Genomic DNA, 22,820 nt, shown 5'->3' on the forward strand with positions numbered 1-22,820 from the left:
TGGAGTTCCACCTTGTTGCAATGTCGATAATGAGGCGGTGGTTGGGAAGGTGGAGCAATCGCTGCAGCTCCTGCATACGAACGGAGTGTACAGGCGACCGGCGGATGTGCGCGCACAGTCTTCGCACCTTCTGGAGCAGGGCTGTTAACTCCGGATAATTTTTGAGGAAGCACTGCACCACCAGGTTCAAGGTGTGAGCCAAGCAAGGTATGTGGCTGAGTTTTGAAAGGGCTATGGCTGCCACAAAATTACGGCCGTTATCACTAACTACCTTGCCTGCCTCAAGATGTACACTGCCCAGCCATGACTCAGTTTGTCGCTTCAAGTACTCGGCCAGCACCTCGGCGGTGTGTCTGTCGCCCAAACACATCATCTGCAACACAGCCTGCTGACGCTTTCCACTAGCTGCTCGATAGGGGGACACATCGTGTGCAACAGTGGCAGCTGCAGATGGAGTGTTCGTACGACTGCGCTCTGTGGACGAGCTGTCGCTTCTGGAGGAGGAGGAGGAGGGTCGAACGCCTACAGCCAACTGTTTCCTATACCGTGGGCTAGGCAGCACTGTCCCACCACCGCTGTCCCCTGTGGACCCTGCATCCACCACATTAACCCAGTGCGCAGTGATGGACACGTAACGGCCCTGGCCATGCCGACTGGACCATGCATCAGTTGTGAGGTGCACCTTTCCGCTCACTGACTGCTTGAGTGCATGGACAATGCGGTCTTTCACATGATGGTGGAGGGCTGGGATGGCTTTGCGAGAGAAGAAGTGGCGACTGGGTAGGTCATAGCGTGGTACTGCATAGGCCATGAGTTCGCGGAAAGCTGTGCTTTCCACCAACCGAAAGGGCATCATCTCAAACGAGATTAGTTTGGCAATGTGGGCGTTCAAACCCAGTGTACGCGGATGAGAGACTGAGTACTTTCTTGACCTACTCATAGTGTCTGGGAGGGTGAGCTGGACTTGAGAGCTGCATATGGTGGAAGTAGCGGTGGACAGGGCGGACTGAGAGAGGGTTGATGATGGTGATGGAGTTGGTGTTCTTTCTGATGGCCTAGAATCAGTCTTTCGTTGATATAACAGTGGGATTCCCTGACTGCTGTGGCCTTGCAACGACACCTCAACATTTGCTGCTGTGCTAACCGGTGGGCTTACAGTGGGGGAAACAATGTAGCGTTGCTGACTACCTTCGTTGTGATCAGTTGCACATGTGGCACTTGAGGTTTGGTGTTGTGTCCACGCTTGCAAGTGCATGCTGGTTAAATGTCTAACCATGCAACTGGTATTCAAATTTTTCAGATTTTTCCCTCGGCTAAAGGTCTTTGCGCGCTTCTTACAGATAACCTTGGCCTGATCATGAGGATTTTGTTCAAAAAAGTGCCACACTGCACTCTTCCTACTTTGGCAGACATTTTGCGGCCTAGCACGCTGTGATCTTTTGACCCTCTGGACAAGCTGTCCAGCAACTCTTTTGATGTTTGGAACCTGTCTTTGGAGTGCTCCGGGCCTGCCAGATAACAGCTGTTGCGATGTCGATGTCTGCTGTGGATGCTCCTCATCTGAGCTATTGGAAGCAGCACCCTCTTCCCCCAATGGATGCCAATCTGGGTCAACAACTGGGTCATCCATCACCTCCTCTTCTATGTCATGTGCACCTTTCTCTGTGTCACCGTGTATGGTGGTATAGTGTGCGGGAAGGGGCACCTGAGTCTCATCAGGGTCAAAATCTGGCTCTGTACACTGCGAGGACAATGTAGTGCTCTGAGTGAATGTACCAGCAGAATCATCCATCAGCGGCTGTGCATCAGTGCACTCCATGTCAGATTCATCTTGGCCTGGGTAATTCACCATTTGACTTGATAATCCAGGCATGGTATGTGAAAACAGCTCCATGGAGTAATCAGAAGTATGGCCTGCGTCATCCTTCAATCTTGGTTGGGGTGAAGGACACAAGGAAAGGTGTGGTTCATGAACATGAGCCTCCAATGACGACTCAGTGCTTTTACTTTTTACAACTGAAGAAGAGGAGGCGATAGAGCTGGAGGCTGAGTCAGCAATGTAAGACAAAACTTTTTCCTGATGCTCTGCCTTTAAAAGCGGTTTGCCAACTCCTAGAAAACTAAGCGTTCGAGTCCTTATGTAGCCAGACGATGACGCAGGGTCAGCACCTCCTGCATTCGGTCCTATTTTGCTCTTGCCACTACCATCAGATCCACCACCAACACCATCATTACCAGCTGCCAACCCCTGCCCAATTCCACGGCCTCTTCCACCAGCCTTCCTCATTTTTGGTAGAAATGTAGACAAAATCCAACAAACTATATAGTAATGTAAAACAAGGTACAAGGTGTCTATAGGACAGGGGAGTTTTAGAATTTCTGCACACACTTGTGGACAGTGGACACTTGTGGATTGTGTGCGGCCCACTGATATCTGAGCGCTATGTGACACGCTCGATGGCACAGCTGCCTGTGACCAAAGTGACGAGAGGATAATGGAGATTTTGAATCTCTGCGTACACTTGTGGACAGTGGACACTTGTGGATTGTGTGCGGCCCACTGATATCTGAGCGCTATGTGACACGCTCGATGGCACAGCTGCCTGTGACCAAAGTGACGAGAGGATAATGGAGATTTTGAATCTCTGCGTACACTTGTGGACAGTGGACACTTGTGGATTGTGTGCGGCCCACTGATATCTGAGCGCTATGTGACACGCTCGATGGCACAGCTGCCTGTGACCAAAGTGACGAGAGGATAATGGAGATTTTGAATCTCTGCGTACACTTGTGGACAGTGGACACTTGTGGATTGTGTGCGGCCCACTGATATCTGAGCGCTATGTGACACGCTCGATGGCACAGCTGCCTGTGACCAAAGTGACGAGAGGATAATGGAGATTTTGAATCTCTGCGTACACTTTTGGACACTGGACACTTGTGGATTGTGTGCGGCCCACTGATATCTGAGCGCTATGTGACACGCTCGATGGCACAGCTGCCTGTGACCAAAGTGACGAGAGGATAATGGAGATTTTGAATCTCTGCGTACACTTTTGGACACTGGACACTTGTGGATTGTGTGCGGCCCACTGATATCTGAGCGCTATGTGACACGCTCGATGGCACAGCTGCCTGTGACCAAAGTGACGAGAGGATAATGGAGATTTTGAATCTCTGCGTACACTTGTGGACAGTGGACACTTGTGGATTGTGTGCGGCCCACTGATATCTGAGCGCTATGTGACACGCTCGATGGCACAGCTGCCTGTGACCAAAGTGACGAGAGGATAATGGAGATTTTGAATCTCTGCGTACACTTGTGGACAGTGGACACTTGTGGATTGTGTGCGGCCCACTGATATCTGAGCGCTATGTGACACGCTCGATGGCACAGCTGCCTGTGACCAAAGTGACGAGAGGATAATGGAGATTTTGAATCTCTGCGTACACTTGTGGACAGTGGACACTTGTGGATTGTGTGCGGCCCACTGATATCTGAGCGCTATGTGACACGCTCGATGGCACAGCTGCCTGTGACCAAAGTGACGAGAGGATAATGGAGATTTTGAATCTCTGCGTACACTTGTGGACACTGGACACTTGTGGATTGTGTGCGGCCCACTGATATCTGAGCGCTATGTGACACGCTCGATGGCACAGCTGCCTGTGACCAAAGTGACGAGAGGATAATGGAGATTTTGAATCTCTGCGTACACTTTTGGACACTGGACACTTGTGGATTGTGTGCGGCCCACTGATATCTGAGCACTATGTGACACGCTCGATGGCACAGCTGCCTGTGACCAAAGTGACGAGAGGATAATGGAGATTTTGAATCTCTGCGTACACTTGTGGACAGTGGACACTTGTGGATTGTGTGCGGCCCACTGATATCTGAGCGCTATGTGACACGCTCGATGGCACAGCTGCCTGTGACCAAAGTGACGAGAGGATAAGGGAGATTGGATTGCTTTTAAAAAAGCAGTTTGCGGAGCAGTGGGTAAACAGCAATGCCAGCGTGTCAGGAAGCCTTAAAAGGCAGCCCAACAACCAACACCACTGATACACCACAATATAGCCTCCCCTTGCACTGCACACACAGTGACTTGTGTGTTGTGCAGGCCAAATCGCTAGCAGCAGAAGCAGTTTTTTTGTCTTCTTCCCTGCCTAACGCTCTCCCTACAGAATCAGCAGCAACCTCTCCCTATACTAAGATCGGCAGAAGTAAGATGGCGGTCGGCAGGCACGCCCTTTTATACCCCCTGTGACGCCCACCAAAGCAAGCCAATCACTTGCATGCCCTTCTGAAAGATGGTGGTGACCCGTGCCTATGTCATCACGTTGCCCACAGTGTCCGTGGATCCTGATTGGCTGAAAAAGAGCGCAAAACAAACTTTTGAAACGCGACTTTGGCGCGTAAGTCGCCGACCTCGTGGCCGACCTCATCCTAGGGTCGGGTTTCGTTTCATGAAACCCGACTTTGCCAAAAGTCGGCGACTTTTGAATTTTTTCGACCCGTTTCGCTCAACTCTAGCTATAACTTTATTTTTGTGGTGATGGAGCTATATGGCAGCTTGTTTTTTGCGGGACAAGACGACTTTTTCAGGGGTACCACGTTTATTTATATCCGTCTTTTTGATCGAGTGTTATTCCACTTTTTGTTCAATGGTATGATGATAAAGCATTGTTTTTTTGTCTTTTGTTTTTTATGGTGTTCACTATAGGGGTTAACTAGTGGGACAGTTTTATAGGTCGGGTTATTACGGACACAGCAATACCAAATATGTGTACTTCTATTGTTTAGATTTTTTTTTGTTAATTCAAATATTTATTTAGTGATAGAATAAATATTGATTTTTTTCTTTCTCGCTACATTGGGGGACACAGGTTACCATGGGGTGTATGCTGCTGTCGCTAGGAGGCTGACAACTATGCAAATAAGAAAAAATAGCTCCTCCTCAGCAGTATACACCCACTGACAGGCACAAGGCAACTCAGTTTTTGCTTAGTGTCTGTAGGAGGCGGACTTGGATCTAACCCCAGATCCGCAGTGTTTTCCTTTTCAGGTTTTGTTGTGTTGTATTAATTTTTTCCCTTTATCTTTCAGATTCTTCAGCTTCAGGGTAACAGGGTGTAAGGTTTCACCCCGTTTTCCCACATTATGCGACCGAGAGAGCAGTGTGGTATCACCAACATCGCCCACTCTCTGACCCACTGGTAGGACTTTGTCCCGTCACCCTTATGGGTGTTTCAGGGTGACTCTTGGTGGCAAGTCCTTGCTTTATCCCCACCTCACCCATTTCCTCGGAGAGGGCTGAGAGGAAGACAGTGGTCACCGGTGGTGGCCTCCCCCTTCTTGTAAGGGGTTGATGCCGTCTTCTTTGGAGAAGGTGCGGGAAGGAGGATCTTCATCTACAAGACCCTCTCTCTACCGATGGCCCTGATGCCATTCTCATCTCTGAAGAGAAGCCGGACACACAGCAGGTAATATGCTCCCCCAACAGCGCTCCTTGCAGCGCTCTTTGCAGCGCTCCTTGCAGCACTCTCTCCAGTGCTCCCTGCATCACCCGATTACCGGTATATAGGCCCCGCAGCCCTCCTTCCCCTTAGGATTCAATTTCAATTTTCACGCCCTTTTTCTCTGTGCGTGCGGTCCTCCGACATTTTACAAGACTTCTTCCTGCCTTCGGCTGTCCTCCGTCATGGACACGCCCCCCCAGCATGTCTCCTATCGGCCCGCTGCTCTCATCTGTGGACACGCCCCCTGCTTGGCGTGTTCAGTCCCACAGCCTATCTCATCGCCACTTTCATTTTTTGTTGCCGGCCACATCCCTCCTTCTGCACATTGGTCCCGGCGTTGGTGTTTGGCCCATTTTCTTGCTAGACACCCCACCTCCAACGTGTCAGCCTATCGGAACGCAGCTTACTTTTTCATCAATCAGGCACGCCCGCCTCTCTGCGTGCCCTGGCTGGGCATACAAGCTGCTCTGCACGTTGGCCTGCCCACCGCTCCTGCTCGTCGTGTGGCCACGGGGGACTCAGCACCCATCTTGAGAAGAGCTCCCGCAGTGCCTGTAGTCTCACCTCACGGCGTTATATTTCTGGGGGGCACAGTAACCTGCGCTCTGCAGCTGCATATCGATGGAAGCTGGTAGGCTCTGCCGTTTCCTCACTCCCTGTCACCTAACTTCTAGATAGCAGCCCCTCTGCAGTAGTAGCTCTCCTCTGTAGTATCGCCCTCATAGCATCCTGCTGCAGCTTCGCACAGACTCTACCTATGCCCAACCCTCTGGTCATAAACTCACAGTGGTTCATTACGCCTGAGCACCTCTAAGAGAAAGTGGGCTTCAGGCCAGCCATCACTCTTCTGCCCGTCTTGCTGCCCATCTTGCAGTCCTTCCACCATGTCTGCCCCTCAGGAGATCTCTAACGCCCGGGATGAGAGCACATCCCCCCTCTGGAGTGGGCTGTTGCCATGTCTCAGTCGGTCTCAGACCAGACTAAAGTTTCACAGTCCCTGGGACATGTCCTGGAACGTATGCCACATCTATCTGCCGCCACCAGTGCTCCGAACGCCTCCCATGGTGATTCACACGCACTTGACCACGACCTTCACAGGGACAGATCAGGAGGGAGATCTAGGAAGCGGACTCTGTCTAGTTCCTCATCTAGCTCACCGGGCCCCTCTGCAGCATCCAGAATGCCCCTCTCTACCCGTTCCCCCTCCTCAGAGGCGGACGTCGGGTCAGATCTAGCTTCTCAGTCCGAGTCTGACTTGGATGTGGATCAGACTTCTTGGATGCAGGACAAGGTAGATAGCCTTATTTCGGCTATTGTTCAAACTCTAGAACTAAAAGAGGAAGAAGCGGCCTCTCAGGATGACTCTGTTTCTTTCAAACGGGTAAAACGTCCCTCCAGAACTTTTCACAATCACAAAGAGTTTGAGGCTACTACCTCTAGACATTAGGAACATCCAGGCAAACGTTTCCCGGGAAGAAAACGACTGGACATTCTATACCCTTTTAGTTCGGACCTTGTCAGCAAATGGTCCGAATCTCCTAAGGTGGATCCTCCAGTCTCACGCTTATCCTCACAAACAGTTCTGTCTATTCCTGATGCGGCGTCTCTCAAGGACGCTAAGGACAGACAGATCGAGGCCTTAACCAAATCGGCCTTCGAGGCGTCTGGCGCTTCTCTCTGCCCTAATTTCGCCTTCACTTGGGTGGCAAAAGCCATAAGCTATATCTGCCTGGGCCAAGATACTTCGCCGGGGTATCTTGGCAGCGGCTCCTACAGAGGAGCTAGCTGATTTAGCGGACCAAATTGCCCATGCGGGTAAATACCTCTTAAATGCCTCCTTGGAAGCGGCTGCCTGTTCCGCAAGAGCAAACAGCAACATAATTGCTATTCGCCACGTCCTTTGGTTAAAGGCGTGGAATGCGGACCCAGCATCTAAAAAATCTCTCACTGGCCTACCTGTTATGACTGAGTCACCGAAGGAGGAAAAAACAAAAATACAAGCTAAGTCCAGAAAACCGGAGAGGTTGGTAGCTATCGGATTGCAGACCCCTGATCCTATTCACCACAACTAACAGTAGCCGTGGGGGGTTCCTACGGTGCCCTAGACCCCTCGATCACAGCCGGAGAACTAAATAAGCCTAAAGAAAGAAAGGGGAAATCTAAACTGCCCCAGAGCAGACCCCAAAGCAATAGACAGCCCCCAACATGTATTGTCGGTGAAAAGCAGATGAAAACACAAACACAGACAGAAAGACAGGTTGAGCAAACGATGGGGCCCAACTAACTAAATAGGAAAGGACAGAAAAGATGCTGGCTGCAATCCGCAAAAAACCCTACCAGAAATGTCCCAACCATCTGATAGGGAAAAAGGCCCTGAAGTCGCTAGACTTCAAAATCACTATATCAGCACTCAGGTATATTCTGAAAATAGAGCAAAGAGATAAACTGATCAGAGACAAAAATGGAGCTCAGCCCGTCCCAACAAAGGCAGGCTGAACACAAAACCCTAAGCAAACAGACAAAATCTCATGGAAAAATAAGAGAGCAAAAACTTAGCTTTCAGTACACTGGACTAACTGGTTGCAAGAGCTCAGAGCAGAAAGGATCACCAGCACCCCTGTAGGGCGTCGACTGCCTTATATCCACTCAGTGATTCCAGGTGTCCAATCAGGCTCCACCTGTTCAGATGACAGGTTCTTCTCAACCCAATCAATTTCACTACCTCTCTTCACCAGCAGAGGGAGTTCATCAGACATCAACGGTGAAGGGGAAAATGAACTCACAAAAGTACCTCCCCCTTGAGGAGGGGTCACCGAACCCTCATCCACGCCATCAAGACGATCAGGATGGGCCCGATGAAAAGCACGAACCAATCTTTCAGCATGAATATCGGATGCAGGGACCCAAGAATTATCCTCCTGGCCATAACCCTTCCATTTAACCAAATACTGGAGTCTCCGTCTAGCCAGGCGAGAATCCAGTATCTTCTCAACCTCATATTCCACATTACCTTCCACCAATACAGGGTCAGGAGGTGCCACCACAGGAACTACTGGCTCAACAAACCTCTTTAACAGAGACTTATGAAACACGTTATGGATCTTAAATGTAACAGGAAGAGCCAATCAAAAAGAGACAGGATTAAGAATCTCCAAAATCTTGTAAGGTCCAATAAATCTAGGTTTAAACTTTGGAGAAGCCACCTTCATAGAGATATTCTTTGATGACAACCAAACCATATCACCCACCTTAAACTGGGGACCAATGGTCCTATGACGGTTGGAAAACCACTGGGCCTTTTCCTGGGAGAGAGACAACCTATCCACCACTTGGTCCCAGATCTGGTGCATTCTCTCCACCACAGTGTCAACACCTGGGCAGGCAGAAGACTCCACCTGCCCTGAAGAGAATCGAGGATGAAACCCAAAGTTACAAAAAAAAGTGGCAGAACTAGCTCTATTATTTAAAGCAAATTCGACCAAGGGCAAAAATGAAACCCAATCATCCTGATCAGCAGAAATAAAACATCTCAAATACGACTCCAAAGTCTGGTTTGTTCTCTCCGTCTGCCCATTGGTCTGAGGGTGAAACGCAGAGTAGAAGGACAACTGAATTCCCAGCTTGGAACAGAAAGTCCTCCAAAATCTAGAAATAAACTGAACTCCTCTGTCAGATACAATGTTCTCAGGAATCCCGTGCAAGCGAACCACCTGTTGCAAAAACAAGGGCACCAACTCTGAGGAAGATGGCAACTTAGGGAGTGGTACAAGATGGACCATCTTAGAGAATCTATCACAAATCACCCAAATAACAGTCATTCTCTGAGAGACAGGCATATCAGAGATAAAATCCATTGAAATATGGGTCCATGGCCTCCTGGGCACCGGCAAAGGCATCAGCAACCCACTAGAGCGAGAACAAGGTTTAGACCGGGAGCAAGTCCCACAGGACTGCACAAAACTCCTGACATCACGAGACAAGGCGGGCCACCAAAAAGACCGACTCACCAAATCTCTAGTACCAAAAATACCTGGATGACCAGCCAATGCAGAGCACTGAACTTCAGATATCACTCTCTTCCTCCACTGGTCAGGAACATACAATTTTCCAATGGGACAACGTACAGGTTTGTCCTCCTGAAACTCTTCCAGAGCACGTCTCAAATCGGGCGAGATGGCAGAAAGAACTACCCCCTCACCTAAGATGGTAGCAGGCTTGGTCACAACAGGAGAATCAGCAAAGAAACTCCTAGAGAGGGCGTCTGCCTTGACATTCTTAGTGCCTGGAAGAAAAGAGACCACAAAATCAAAACGTGTGAAAAACAAGGCCCACCTAGCCTGTCTAGGATTCAAGCGTTTAGCCGACTCCAGGTAAATCAAATTCTTGTGGTCAGTAAGGACCACGACTTGATGTCTAGCTCCCTCCAACCAATGTCTCCACTACTCAAATGCCCATTTCATGGCTAACAGTTCCCGATTCCTCACATCATAGTTACGTTCAGATGGGGAGAACTTTCGGGAAAAGAAAGCACAGGGATTCATTTTAGATGTTACCGGATCTTTTTGGGATAAAACAGCTCCTGCACCAATCTCAGAAGCGTCCACCTCTACCTGAAACGGGAGTGAGACATCAGGTTGCCGCAAAACCGGAGCAGAAGTGAACCTTTGCTTCAGCTCCTGAAAGGAAGAAACAGCCTCCGGAGACCAATTCAGCACATCAGCACCTTTCTTAGTCAAATCAGTCAATGGTTTGGCAATACCAGAAAAATTAGCTATAAATTTACGACAAAAATTAGCAAAACCCAAAAACTTCTAGAGGGCCTTCAAAGAAGTGGGCTGAACCCAATCATAAATGGCCTGTACCTTGGCCGGGTCCATTTCAATAGTTGACGGAGACAAAATAAATCCCAAAAATGAAATCCTCTGTACCCCAAAAAGGCATTTCGATCCCTTGACATACAGGGAATTCTCCCTCAAAATCCGGAACACAGTCCGAACATGTTCCACATGAGAGTCCCAATCCTTGGAAAAGATCAAAATATCATCCAGATATATGATCAAAAATTTATCCACAAAGTCTCGGAAAATATCATTCATGAAGCACTGGAAGACAGAAGGGGCATTAGTGAGCCCAAAAGGCATCACCAGGTACTCAAAATGTCCCTCTGGAGTATTAAACGCCGTCTTCCATTCATCCCCATGCTTAATGCGAATAAGATTATACGCCCCCTGAGGTCAAGCTTGGTAAACCAGCAAGCTCCTTTAACTCTAGAGAATAGATCAGAAATCAGGGGTAACGGATACTGATATTTAACAGTAATTTTGTTGAGGGAACGATAGTCAATACAAGGCCTTAATGAACCATCCTTCTTGGCAACGAAAAAAAACCCAGCACCTAAGGGTGAAGAGGATGGTCTAATATGACCCTTCTCCAACGCCTCCTTAATATAGGATCGCATAGCCTCGTGCTCGGGTACAGATAAATTGAAAAGTCGACCCTTGGGAAATTTACACCCAGGGCTCAGCTCAATTGCAGTCATAACTCCTATGAGGAGGCAAAGACGCAGACTCATTCTCACTAAATACATCATAAAAATCAGCCAAATAGGAACATCATGCGACTGGGGAGAGGTGGAGAAAACAGGAGCGTCACTAAGGGCACACCAACAACCCCAACTCACCACAGACACAGATTTCCAATCCAAAACTGGATTATGGATTTGCAACCAGGGAAACCCCAGAACAATGGTATCATGCAGATTATGCAACACCAAAAATCTGCAATTTTCTTGATGGTCTGGGGCGACCCGCATTACCACCTGGGTCCAAAACTGAGCTTTATTCTTCGCCAAAGGAGTAGCATCAATACCCCTCAAAGGGATAGGCGTCCGCAGAGGTGTCATAGGAAATCCACAACGTTTAGCAAAATCCAAGTCCATCAGGTTCAGAGCAGCTCCCGAATCCACAAAAGCCTTAGCGGAAAATGTGGACAGGGAGCAGATCAGAGTAATTGCCAGAACAAACTTAGCTTAAACACCACCCACAGCAAATGTGTGTGCAAAACGTTTCTCTCGTTTAGGGCAGACAGAAATAATATGCGAGGCATCTCCACAGAAAAAACACAGCTTATTACGCTTTCTGAACTCCTGACGTTCCGCCCTAGACCAAACTCTATCACATTGCATAGGTTCAGACATTTGTTCAACAGGTGGCAACACCTCTCGTGCAGTTTTGCGTTCACGCAAACGCCGATCAACCTGAATGGCTAATGACATAGAATCGTCAAGACCATAGGGAACAGGAAATCCCACCATAGTATCTTTTACGGTTTCTGACAAACCCTTCCGAAAGAGAGCTGCCAAGGCATCATCATTCCAGGTAGTAAGGACCGCCCACTTTCGGAATTTTTGACAGTACAACTCTGCAGAATCCTGACCCTGGCTCAATGCCAACAGGGCCTTTTCAGCCTGATCAATAGCATTAGGTTCATCGTACAACAGCCCCAAGGCTTGAAAAAATGCATTCACATTAGTTAGAATAGGATTATCAGGTTTCAAAGAAAACGCCCAATCCTGAGGATCGCCGCGCAGCAAGGAGATGACAATTTTAACCTGCTGTGCGGAGCTCCCTGATGAGTTAGGCTTCAAGGCAAAAAATAATTTACAATTATTCTTAAAATTCAAAAATTTAGACCGATCCCCAAAAAACACATCAGGAGTAGGGATCTTTGGCTCAGCAACATGTGAATGAGCAAGATAGGCGGAAATTCCCCGCACTTCAGCAGCGAGCTGCTCCACACGATCAGACAATTGCTTCATCTCCATTGAGAAGAAAAAATTCCCCCTACGGCCTCAAAGACATAGAGGAAAAAATATACACACAAAAAAAAAAATTCTGACACAATTTTTTTTTTCTTTCCCTTTTTTTTTTTTTTACAATCCTTTCCTGCTATTGAGTACCCCTGATCCTATTCACCACAACTAACAGTAGCCGTGGGGGGTTCCTACGGTGCCCTAGACCCCTCGATCACAGCCGGAGAACTAAATAAGCCTAAAGAAAGAAAGGGGAAATCTAAACTGCCCCAGAGCAGACCCCAAAGCAATAGACAGCCCCCAACATGTATTGTCGGTGAAAAGTAGATGAAAACACAAACACAGACAGAAAGACAGGTTGAGCAAACGATGGGGCCCAACTAACTAAATAGGAAAGGACAGAAAAGATGCTGGCTGCAATCTGCAAAAAACCCTACCAGAAATGTCCCAACCATCTGATAGGGAAAAAGGCCCTGAAGTCGCTAGACTTCAAAATCACTATATCAGCACTCAGGTATATTCTGAAAATAGAGCAAAGAGATAAACTGATCAGAGACAAAAATGGAGCTCAGCCCGTCCCAACAAAGGCAGGCTGAACACAAAACCCTAAGCAAACAGACAAAATCTCATGGAAAAATAAGAGAGCAAAAACTTAGCTTTCAGTACACTGGACTAACTGGTTGCAAGAGCTCAGAGCAGAAAGGATCACCAGCACCCCTGTAGGGCGTCGACTGCCTTATATCCACTCAGTGATTCCAGGTGTCCAATCAGGCTCCACCTGTTCAGATGACAGGTTCTTCTCAACCCAATCAATTTCACTACCTCTCTTCACCAGCAGAGGGAGTTCATCAGACATCAACGGTGAAGGGGAAAATGAACTCACAAAAGTACCTCCCCCTTGAGGAGGGGTAACCGAACCCTCATCCACGCCATCAAGACGATCAGGATGGGCCCGATGAAAAGCACGAACCAATCTTTCAGCATGAATATCGGATGCAGGGACCCAAGAATTATCCTCCTGGCCATAACCCTTCCATTTAACCAAATACTGGAGTCTCCGTCTAGCCAGGCGAGAATCCAGTATCTTCTCAACCTCATATTCCACATTACCTTCCACCAATACAGGGTCAGGAGGTGCCACCACAGGAACTACTGGCTCAACAAACCTCTTTAACAGAGACTTATGAAACACGTTATGGATCTTAAATGTAACAGGAAGAGCCAATCAAAAAGAGACAGGATTAAGAATCTCCAAAATCTTGTAAGGTCCAATAAATCTAGGTTTAAACTTTGGAGAAGCCACCTTCATAGAGATATTCTTTGATGACAACCAAACCATATCACCCACCTTAAACTGGGGACCAATGGTCCTATGACGGTTGGAAAACCACTGGGCCTTTTCCTGGGAGAGAGACAACCTATCCACCACTTGGTCCCAGATCTGGTGCATTCTCTCCACCACAGTGTCAACACCTGGGCAGGCAGAAGACTCCACCTGCCCTGAAGAGAATCGAGGATGAAACCCAAAGTTACAAAAAAAACGTGGCAGAACTAGCTCTATTATTTAAAGCAAATTCGACCAAGGGCAAAAATGAAACCCAATCATCCTGATCAGCAGAAATAAGACATCTCAAATACGACTCCAAAGTCTGGTTTGTTCTCTCCGTCTGCCCATTGGTCTGAGGGTGAAACGCAGAGTAGAAGGACAACTGAATTCCCAGCTTGGAACAGAAAGTCCTCCAAAATCTAGAAATAAACTGAACTCCTCTGTCAGATACAATGTTCTCAGGAATCCCGTGCAAGCGAACCACCTGTTGCAAAAACAAGGGCACCAACTCTGAGGAAGATGGCAACTTAGGGAGTGGTACAAGATGGACCATCTTAGAGAATCTATCACAAATCACCCAAATAACAGTCATTCTCTGAGAGACAGGCATATCAGAGATAAAATCCATTGAAATATGGGTCCATGGCCTCCTGGGCACCGGCAAAGGCATCAGCAACCCACTAGAGCGAGAACAAGGTTTAGACCGGGAGCAAGTCCCACAGGACTGCACAAAACTCCTGACATCACGAGACAAGGCGGGCCACCAAAAAGACCGACTCACCAAATCTCTAGTACCAAAAATACCTGGATGACCAGCCAATGCAGAGCACTGAACTTCAGACATCACTCTCTTCCTCCACTGGTCAGGAACATACAATTTTCCAATGGGACAACGTACAGGTTTGTCCTCCTGAAACTCTTCCAGAGCACGTCTCAAATCGGGCGAGATGGCAGAAAGAACTACCCCCTCACCTAAGATGGTAGCAGGCTTGGTCACAACAGGAGAATCAGCAAAGAAACTCCTAGAGAGGGCGTCTGCCTTGACATTCTTAGTGCCTGGAAGAAAAGAGACCACAAAATCAAAACGTGTGAAAAACAAGGCCCACCTAGCCTGTCTAGGATTCAAGCGTTTAGCCGACTCCAGGTAAATCAAATTCTTGTGGTCAGTAAGGACCACGACTTGATGTCTAGCTCCCTCCAACCAATGTCTCCACTACTCAAATGCCCATTTCATGGCTAACAGTTCCCGATTCCTCACATCATAGTTACGTTCAGATGGGGAGAACTTTCGGGAAAAGAAAGCACAGGGATTCATTTTAGATGTTACCGGATCTTTTTGGGATAAAACAGCTCCTGCACCAATCTCAGAAGCGTCCACCTCTACCTGAAACGGGAGTGAGACATCAGGTTGCCGCAAAACCGGAGCAGAAGTGAACCTTTGCTTCAGCTCCTGAAAGGAAGAAACAGCCTCCGGAGACCAATTCAGCACATCAGCACCTTTCTTAGTCAAATCAGTCAATGGTTTGGCAATACCAGAAAAATTAGCTATAAATTTACGACAAAAATTAGCAAAACCCAAAAACTTCTAGAGGGCCTTCAAAGAAGTGGGCTGAACCCAATCATAAATGGCCTGTACCTTGGCCGGGTCCATTTCAATAGTTGACGGAGACAAAATAAATCCCAAAAATGAAATCCTCTGTACCCCAAAAAGGCATTTCGATCCCTTGACATACAGGGAATTCTCCCTCAAAATCCGGAACACAGTCCGAACATGTTCCACATGAGAGTCCCAATCCTTGGAAAAGATCAAAATATCATCCAGATATATGATCAAAAATTTATCCACAAAGTCTCGGAAAATATCATTCATGAAGCACTGGAAGACAGAAGTGGCATTAGTGAGCCCAAAAGGCATCACCAGGTACTCAAAATGTCCCTCTGGAGTATTAAACGCCGTCTTCCATTCATCCCCATGCTTAATGCGAATAAGATTATACGCCCCCTGAGGTCAAGCTTGGTAAACCAGCAAGCTCCTTTAACTCTAGAGAATAGATCAGAAATCAGGGGTAACGGATACTGATATTTAACAGTAATTTTGTTGAGGGAACGATAGTCAATACAAGGCCTTAATGAACCATCCTTCTTGGCCACGAAAAAAAACCCAGCACCTAAGGGTGAAGAGGATGGTCTAATATGACCCTTCTCCAACGCCTCCTTAATATAGGATCGCATAGCCTCGTGCTCGGGTACAGATAAATTGAAAAGTCGACCCTTGGGAAATTTACACCCAGGGCTCAGCTCAATTGCAGTCATAACTCCTATGAGGAGGCAAAGACGCAGACTCATTCTCACTAAATACATCATAAAAATCAGCCAAATAGGAACATCATGCGACTGGGGAGAGGTGGAGAAAACAGGAGCGTCACTAAGGGCACACCAACAACCCCAACTCACCACAGACACAGATTTCCAATCCAAAACTGGATTATGGATTTGCAACCAGGGAAACCCCAGAACAATGGTATCATGCAGATTATGCAACACCAAAAATCTGCAATTTTCTTGATGGTCTGGGGCGACCCGCATTACCACCTGGGTCCAAAACTGAGCTTTATTCTTCGCCAAAGGAGTAGCATCAATACCCCTCAAAGGGATAGGCGTCCGCAGAGGTGTCATAGGAAATCCACAACGTTTAGCAAAATCCAAGTCCATCAGGTTCAGAGCTGCTCCCGAATCCACAAAAGCCTTAGCGGAAAATGTGGACAGGGAGCAGATCAGAGTAATTGCCAGAACAAACTTAGCTTAAACACCACCCACAGCAAATGTGTGTGCAAAACGTTTCTCTCGTTTAGGGCAGACAGAAATAATATGCGAGGCATCTCCACAGAAAAAACACAGCTTATTACGCTTTCTGAACTCCTGACGTTGCGCCCTAGACCAAACTCTATCACATTGCATAGGTTCAGACATTTGTTCAACAGGTGGCAACACCTCTCGTGCAGTTTTGCATTCACGCAAACGCCGATCAACCTGAATGGCTAATGACATAGAATCGTCAAGACCATAGGGAACAGGAAATCCCACCATAGTATCTTTTACGGTTTCTGACAAACCCTTCCGAAAGAGAGCTGCCAAGGCATCATCATTCCAGGTAGTAAGGACCGCCCACTTTCGGAATTTTTGACAGTACAACTCTGCAGAATCCTGACCCTGGCTCAATGCCAACAGGGCCTTTTCAGCCTGATCAATAGCATTAGGTTCATCGTACAACAGCCCCAAGGCTTGAAAAAATGCATTCACATTAGTTAGAATAGGATTATCAGGTTTCAAAGAAAACGCCCAATCCTGAGGATCGCCGCGCAGCAAGGAGATGACAATTTTAACCTGCTGTGCGGAGCTCCCTGATGAGTTAGGCTTCAAGGCAAAAAATAATTTACAATTATTCTTAAAATTCAAAAATTTAGACCGATCCCCAAAAAACACATCAGGAGTAGGGATCTTTGGCTCAGCAACATGTGAATGAGCAAGATAGGCGGAAATTCCCCGCACTTCAGCAGCGAGCTGCTCCACACGATCAGACAATTGCTTCATCTCCATTGAGAAGAAAAAATTCCCCCTACGGCCTCAAAGACATAGAGGAAAAAATATACACACAAAAAAAAAAATTCTGACACTATTTTTTTTTCTTTCCCTTTTTTTTTTTTTTACAATCCTTTCCTGCTATTGAGTACCCCTGATCCTATTCACCACAACTAACAGTAGCCGTGGGGGGTTCCTACGGTGCCCTAGACCCCTCGATCACAGCCGGAGAACTAAATAAGCCTAAAGAAAGAAAGGGGAAATCTAAACTGCCCCAGAGCAGACCCCAAAGCAATAGACAGCCCCCAACATGTATTGTCGGTGAAAAGCAGATGAAAACACAAACACAGACAGAAAGACAGGTTGAGCAAACGATGGGGCCCAACTAACTAAATAGGAAAGGACAGAAAAGATGCTGGCTGCAATCCGCAAAAAACCCTACCAGAAATGTCCCAACCATCTGATAGGGAAAAAGGCCCTGAAGTCGCTAGACTTCAAAATCACTATATCAGCACTCAGGTATATTCTGAAAATAGAGCAAAGAGATAAACTGATCAGAGACAAAAATGGAGCTCAGCCCGTCCCAACAAAGGCAGGCTGAACACAAAACCCTAAGCAAACAGACAAAATCTCATGGAAAAATAAGAGAGCAAAAACTTAGCTTTCAGTACACTGGACTAACTGGTTGCAAGAGCTCAGAGCAGAAAGGATCACCAGCACCCCTGTAGGGCGTCGACTGCCTTATATCCACTCAGTGATTCCAGGTGTCCAATCAGGCTCCACCTGTTCAGATGACAGGTTCTTCTCAACCCAATCAATTTCACTACCTCTCTTCACCAGCAGAGGGAGTTCATCAGACATCAACGGTGAAGGGGAAAATGAACTCACAAAAGTACCTCCCCCTTGAGGAGGGGTCACCGAACCCTCATCCACGCCATCAAGATGATCAGGATGGGCCCGATGAAAAGCACGAACCAATCTTTCAGCATGAATATCGGATGCAGGGACCCAAGAATTATCCTCCTGGCCATAACCCTTCCATTTAACCAAATACTGGAGTCTCCGTCTAGCCAGGCGAGAATCCAGTATCTTCTCAACCTCATATTCCACATTACCTTCCACCAATACAGGGTCAGGAGGTGCCACCACAGGAACTACTGGCTCAACAAACCTCTTTAACAGAGACTTATGAAACACGTTATGGATCTTAAATGTAACAGGAAGAGACAATCAAAAAGAGACAGGATTAAGAATCTCCAAAATCTTGTAAGGTCCAATAAATCTAGGTTTAAACTTTGGAGAAGCCACCTTCATAGAGATATTCTTTGATGACAACCAAACCATATCACCCACCTTAAACTGGGGACCAATGGTCCTATGACGGTTGGAAAACCACTGGGCCTTTTCCTGGGAGAGAGACAACCTATCCACCACTTGGTCCCAGATCTGGTGCATTCTCTCCACCACAGTGTCAACACCTGGGCAGGCAGAAGACTCCACCTGCCCTGAAGAGAATCGAGGATGAAACCCAAAGTTACAAAAAAAACGTGGCAGAACTAGCTCTATTATTTAAAGCAAATTCGACCAAGGGCAAAAATGAAACCCAATCATCCTGATCAGCAGAAATAAGACATCTCAAATACGACTCCAAAGTCTGGTTTGTTCTCTCCGTCTGCCCATTGGTCTGAGGGTGAAACGCAGAGTAGAAGGACAACTGAATTCCCAGCTTGGAACAGAAAGTCCTCCAAAATCTAGAAATAAACTGAACTCCTCTGTCAGATACAATGTTCTCAGGAATCCCGTGCAAGCGAACCACCTGTTGCAAAAACAAGGGCACCAACTCTGAGGAAGATGGCAACTTAGGGAGTGGTACAAGATGGACCATCTTAGAGAATCTATCACAAATCACCCAAATAACAGTCATTCTCTGAGAGACAGGCATATCAGAGATAAAATCCATTGAAATATGGGTCCATGGCCTCCTGGGCACCGGCAAAGGCATCAGCAACCCACTAGAGCGAGAACAAGGTTTAGACCGGGAGCAAGTCCCACAGGACTGCACAAAACTCCTGACATCACGAGACAAGGCGGGCCACCAAAAAGACCGACTCACCAAATCTCTAGTACCAAAAATACCTGGATGACCAGCCAATGCAGAGCACTGAACTTCAGACATCACTCTCTTCCTCCACTGGTCAGGAACATACAATTTTCCAATGGGACAACGTACAGGTTTGTCCTCCTGAAACTCTTCCAGAGCACGTCTCAAATCGGGCGAGATGGCAGAAAGAACTACCCCCTCACCTAAGATGGTAGCAGGCTTGGTCACAACAGGAGAATCAGCAAAGAAACTCCTAGAGAGGGCGTCTGCCTTGACATTCTTAGTGCCTGGAAGAAAAGAGACCACAAAATCAAAACGTGTGAAAAACAAGGCCCACCTAGCCTGTCTAGGATTCAAGCGTTTAGCCGACTCCAGGTAAATCAAATTCTTGTGGTCAGTAAGGACCACGACTTGATGTCTAGCTCCCTCCAACCAATGTCTCCACTACTCAAATGCCCATTTCATGGCTAACAGTTCCCGATTCCTCACATCATAGTTACGTTCAGATGGGGAGAACTTTCGGGAAAAGAAAGCACAGGGATTCATTTTAGATGTTACCGGATCTTTTTGGGATAAAACAGCTCCTGCACCAATCTCAGAAGCGTCCACCTCTACCTGAAACGGGAGTGAGACATCAGGTTGCCGCAAAACCGGAGCAGAAGTGAACCTTTGCTTCAGCTCCTGAAAGGAAGAAACAGCCTCCGGAGACCAATTCAGCACATCAGCACCTTTCTTAGTCAAATCAGTCAATGGTTTGGCAATACCAGAAAAATTAGCTATAAATTTACGACAAAAATTAGCAAAACCCAAAAACTTCTAGAGGGCCTTCAAAGAAGTGGGCTGAACCCAATCATAAATGGCCTGTACCTTGGCCGGATCCATTTCAATAGTTGACGGAGACAAAATAAATCCCAAAAATGAAATCCTCTGTACCCCAAAAAGGCATTTCGATCCCTTGACATACAGGGAATTCTCCCTCAAAATCCGGAACACAGTCCGAACATGTTCCACATGAGAGTCCCAATCCTTGGAAAAGATCAAAATATCATCCAGATATATGATCAAAAATTTATCCACAAAGTCTCGGAAAATATCATTCATGAAGCACTGGAAGACAGAAGGGGCATTAGTGAGCCCAAAAGGCATCACCAGGTACTCAAAATGTCCCTCTGGAGTATTAAACGCCGTCTTCCATTCATCCCCATGCTTAATGCGAATAAGATTATACGCCCCCTGAGGTCAAGCTTGGTAAACCAGCAAGCTCCTTTAACTCTAGAGAATAGATCAGAAATCAGGGGTAACGGATACTGATATTTAACAGTAATTTTGTTGAGGGAACGATAGTCAATACAAGGCCTTAATGAACCATCCTTCTTGGCCACGAAAAAAAACCCAGCACCTAAGGGTGAAGAGGATGGTCTAATATGACCCTTCTCCAACGCCTCCTTAATATAGGATCGCATAGCCTCGTGCTCGGGTACAGATAAATTGAAAAGTCGACCCTTGGGAAATTTACACCCAGGGCTCAGCTCAATTGCAGTCATAACTCCTATGAGGAGGCAAAGACGCAGACTCATTCTCACTAAATACATCATAAAAATCAGCCAAATAGGAACATCATGCGACTGGGGAGAGGTGGAGAAAACAGGAGCGTCACTAAGGGCACACCAACAACCCCAACTCACCACAGACACAGATTTCCAATCCAAAACTGGATTATGGATTTGCAACCAGGGAAACCCCAGAACAATGGTATCATGCAGATTATGCAACACCAAAAATCTGCAATTTTCTTGATGGTCTGGGGCGACCCGCATTACCACCTGGGTCCAAAACTGAGCTTTATTCTTCGCCAAAGGAGTAGCATCAATACCCCTCAAAGGGATAGGCGTCCGCAGAGGTGTCATAGGAAATCCACAACGTTTAGCAAAATCCAAGTCCATCAGGTTCAGAGCTGCTCCCGAATCCACAAAAGCCTTAGCGGAAAATGTGGACAGGGAGCAGATCAGAGTAATTGCCAGAACAAACTTAGCTTAAACACCACCCACAGCAAATGTGTGTGCAAAACGTTTCTCTCGTTTAGGGCAGACAGAAATAATATGCGAGGCATCTCCACAGAAAAAACACAGCTTATTACGCTTTCTGAACTCCTGACGTTGCGCCCTAGACCAAACTCTATCACATTGCATAGGTTCAGACATTTGTTCAACAGGTGGCAACACCTCTCGTGCAGTTTTGCGTTCACGCAAACGCCGATCAACCTGAATGGCTAATGACATAGAATCGTCAAGACCATAGGGAACAGGAAATCCCACCATAGTATCTTTTACGGTTTCTGACAAACCCTTCCGAAAGAGAGCTGCCAAGGCATCATCATTCCAGGTAGTAAGGACCGCCCACTTTCGGAATTTTTGACAGTACAACTCTGCAGAATCCTGACCCTGGCTCAATGCCAACAGGGCCTTTTCAGCCTGATCAATAGCATTAGGTTCATCGTACAACAGCCCCAAGGCTTGAAAAAATGCATTCACATTAGTTAGAATAGGATTATCAGGTTTCAAAGAAAACGCCCAATCCTGAGGATCGCCGCGCAGCAAGGAGATGACAATTTTAACCTGCTGTGCGGAGCTCCCTGATGAGTTAGGCTTCAAGGCAAAAAATAATTTACAATTATTCTTAAAATTCAAAAATTTAGACCGATCCCCAAAAACACATCAGGAGTAGGGATCTTTGGCTCAGCAACATGTGAATGAGCAAGATAGGCGGAAATTCCCCGCACTTCAGCAGCGAGCTGCTCCACACGATCAGACAATTGCTTCATCTCCATTGAGAAGAAAAAATTCCCCCTACGGCCTCAAAGACATAGAGGAAAAAATATACACACAAAAAAAAAAATTCTGACACTATTTTTTTTTCTTTCCCTTTTTTTTTTTTTTTTTTACAATCCTTTCCTGCTATTGAGTACCCCTGATCCTATTCATCACAACTAACAGTAGCCGTTGGGGGTTCCTACGGTGCCCTAGACCCCTCGATCACAGCCGGAGAACTAAATAAGCCTAAAGAAAGAAAGGGGAAATCTAAACTGCCCCAGAGCAGACCCCAAAGCAATAGACAGCCCCCAACATGTATTGTCGATGAAAAGCAGATGAAAACACAAACACAGACAGAAAGACAGGTTGAGCAAACGATGGGGCCCAACTAACTAAATAGGAAAGGACAGAAAAGATGCTGGCTGCAATCCGCAAAAAACCCTACCAAAAATGTCCCAACCGTCTGATAGGGAAAAAGGCCCTGAAGTCGCTAGACTTCAAAATCACTATATCAGCACTCAGGTATATTCTGAAAACAGAGCAAAGAGATAAACTGATCAGAGACAAAAATGGAGCTCAGCCCGTCCCAACAAAGGCAGGCTGAACACAAAACACTAAGCAAACAGACAAAATCTCATGGAAAAATAAGAGAGCAAAAACTTAGCTTTC

General features: G+C 46.9%; 1 pseudogene; it reads left to right on the plus strand.

Moving 5' to 3' along the window:
* The window catches only part of LOC141092256 (sorting nexin-15-like), a 76,531-nt pseudogene that overhangs the window by 52,696 nt on the left and 1,015 nt on the right, over positions 1-22,820 (plus strand).

Source organism: Dendrobates tinctorius, unplaced genomic scaffold (genome assembly GCF_039654945.1).
Source record: "Dendrobates tinctorius isolate UK_male_01 unplaced genomic scaffold, ASM3965494v1 ptg000059l, whole genome shotgun sequence".
Lineage (NCBI taxonomy): Eukaryota > Metazoa > Chordata > Amphibia > Anura > Dendrobatidae > Dendrobates > Dendrobates tinctorius.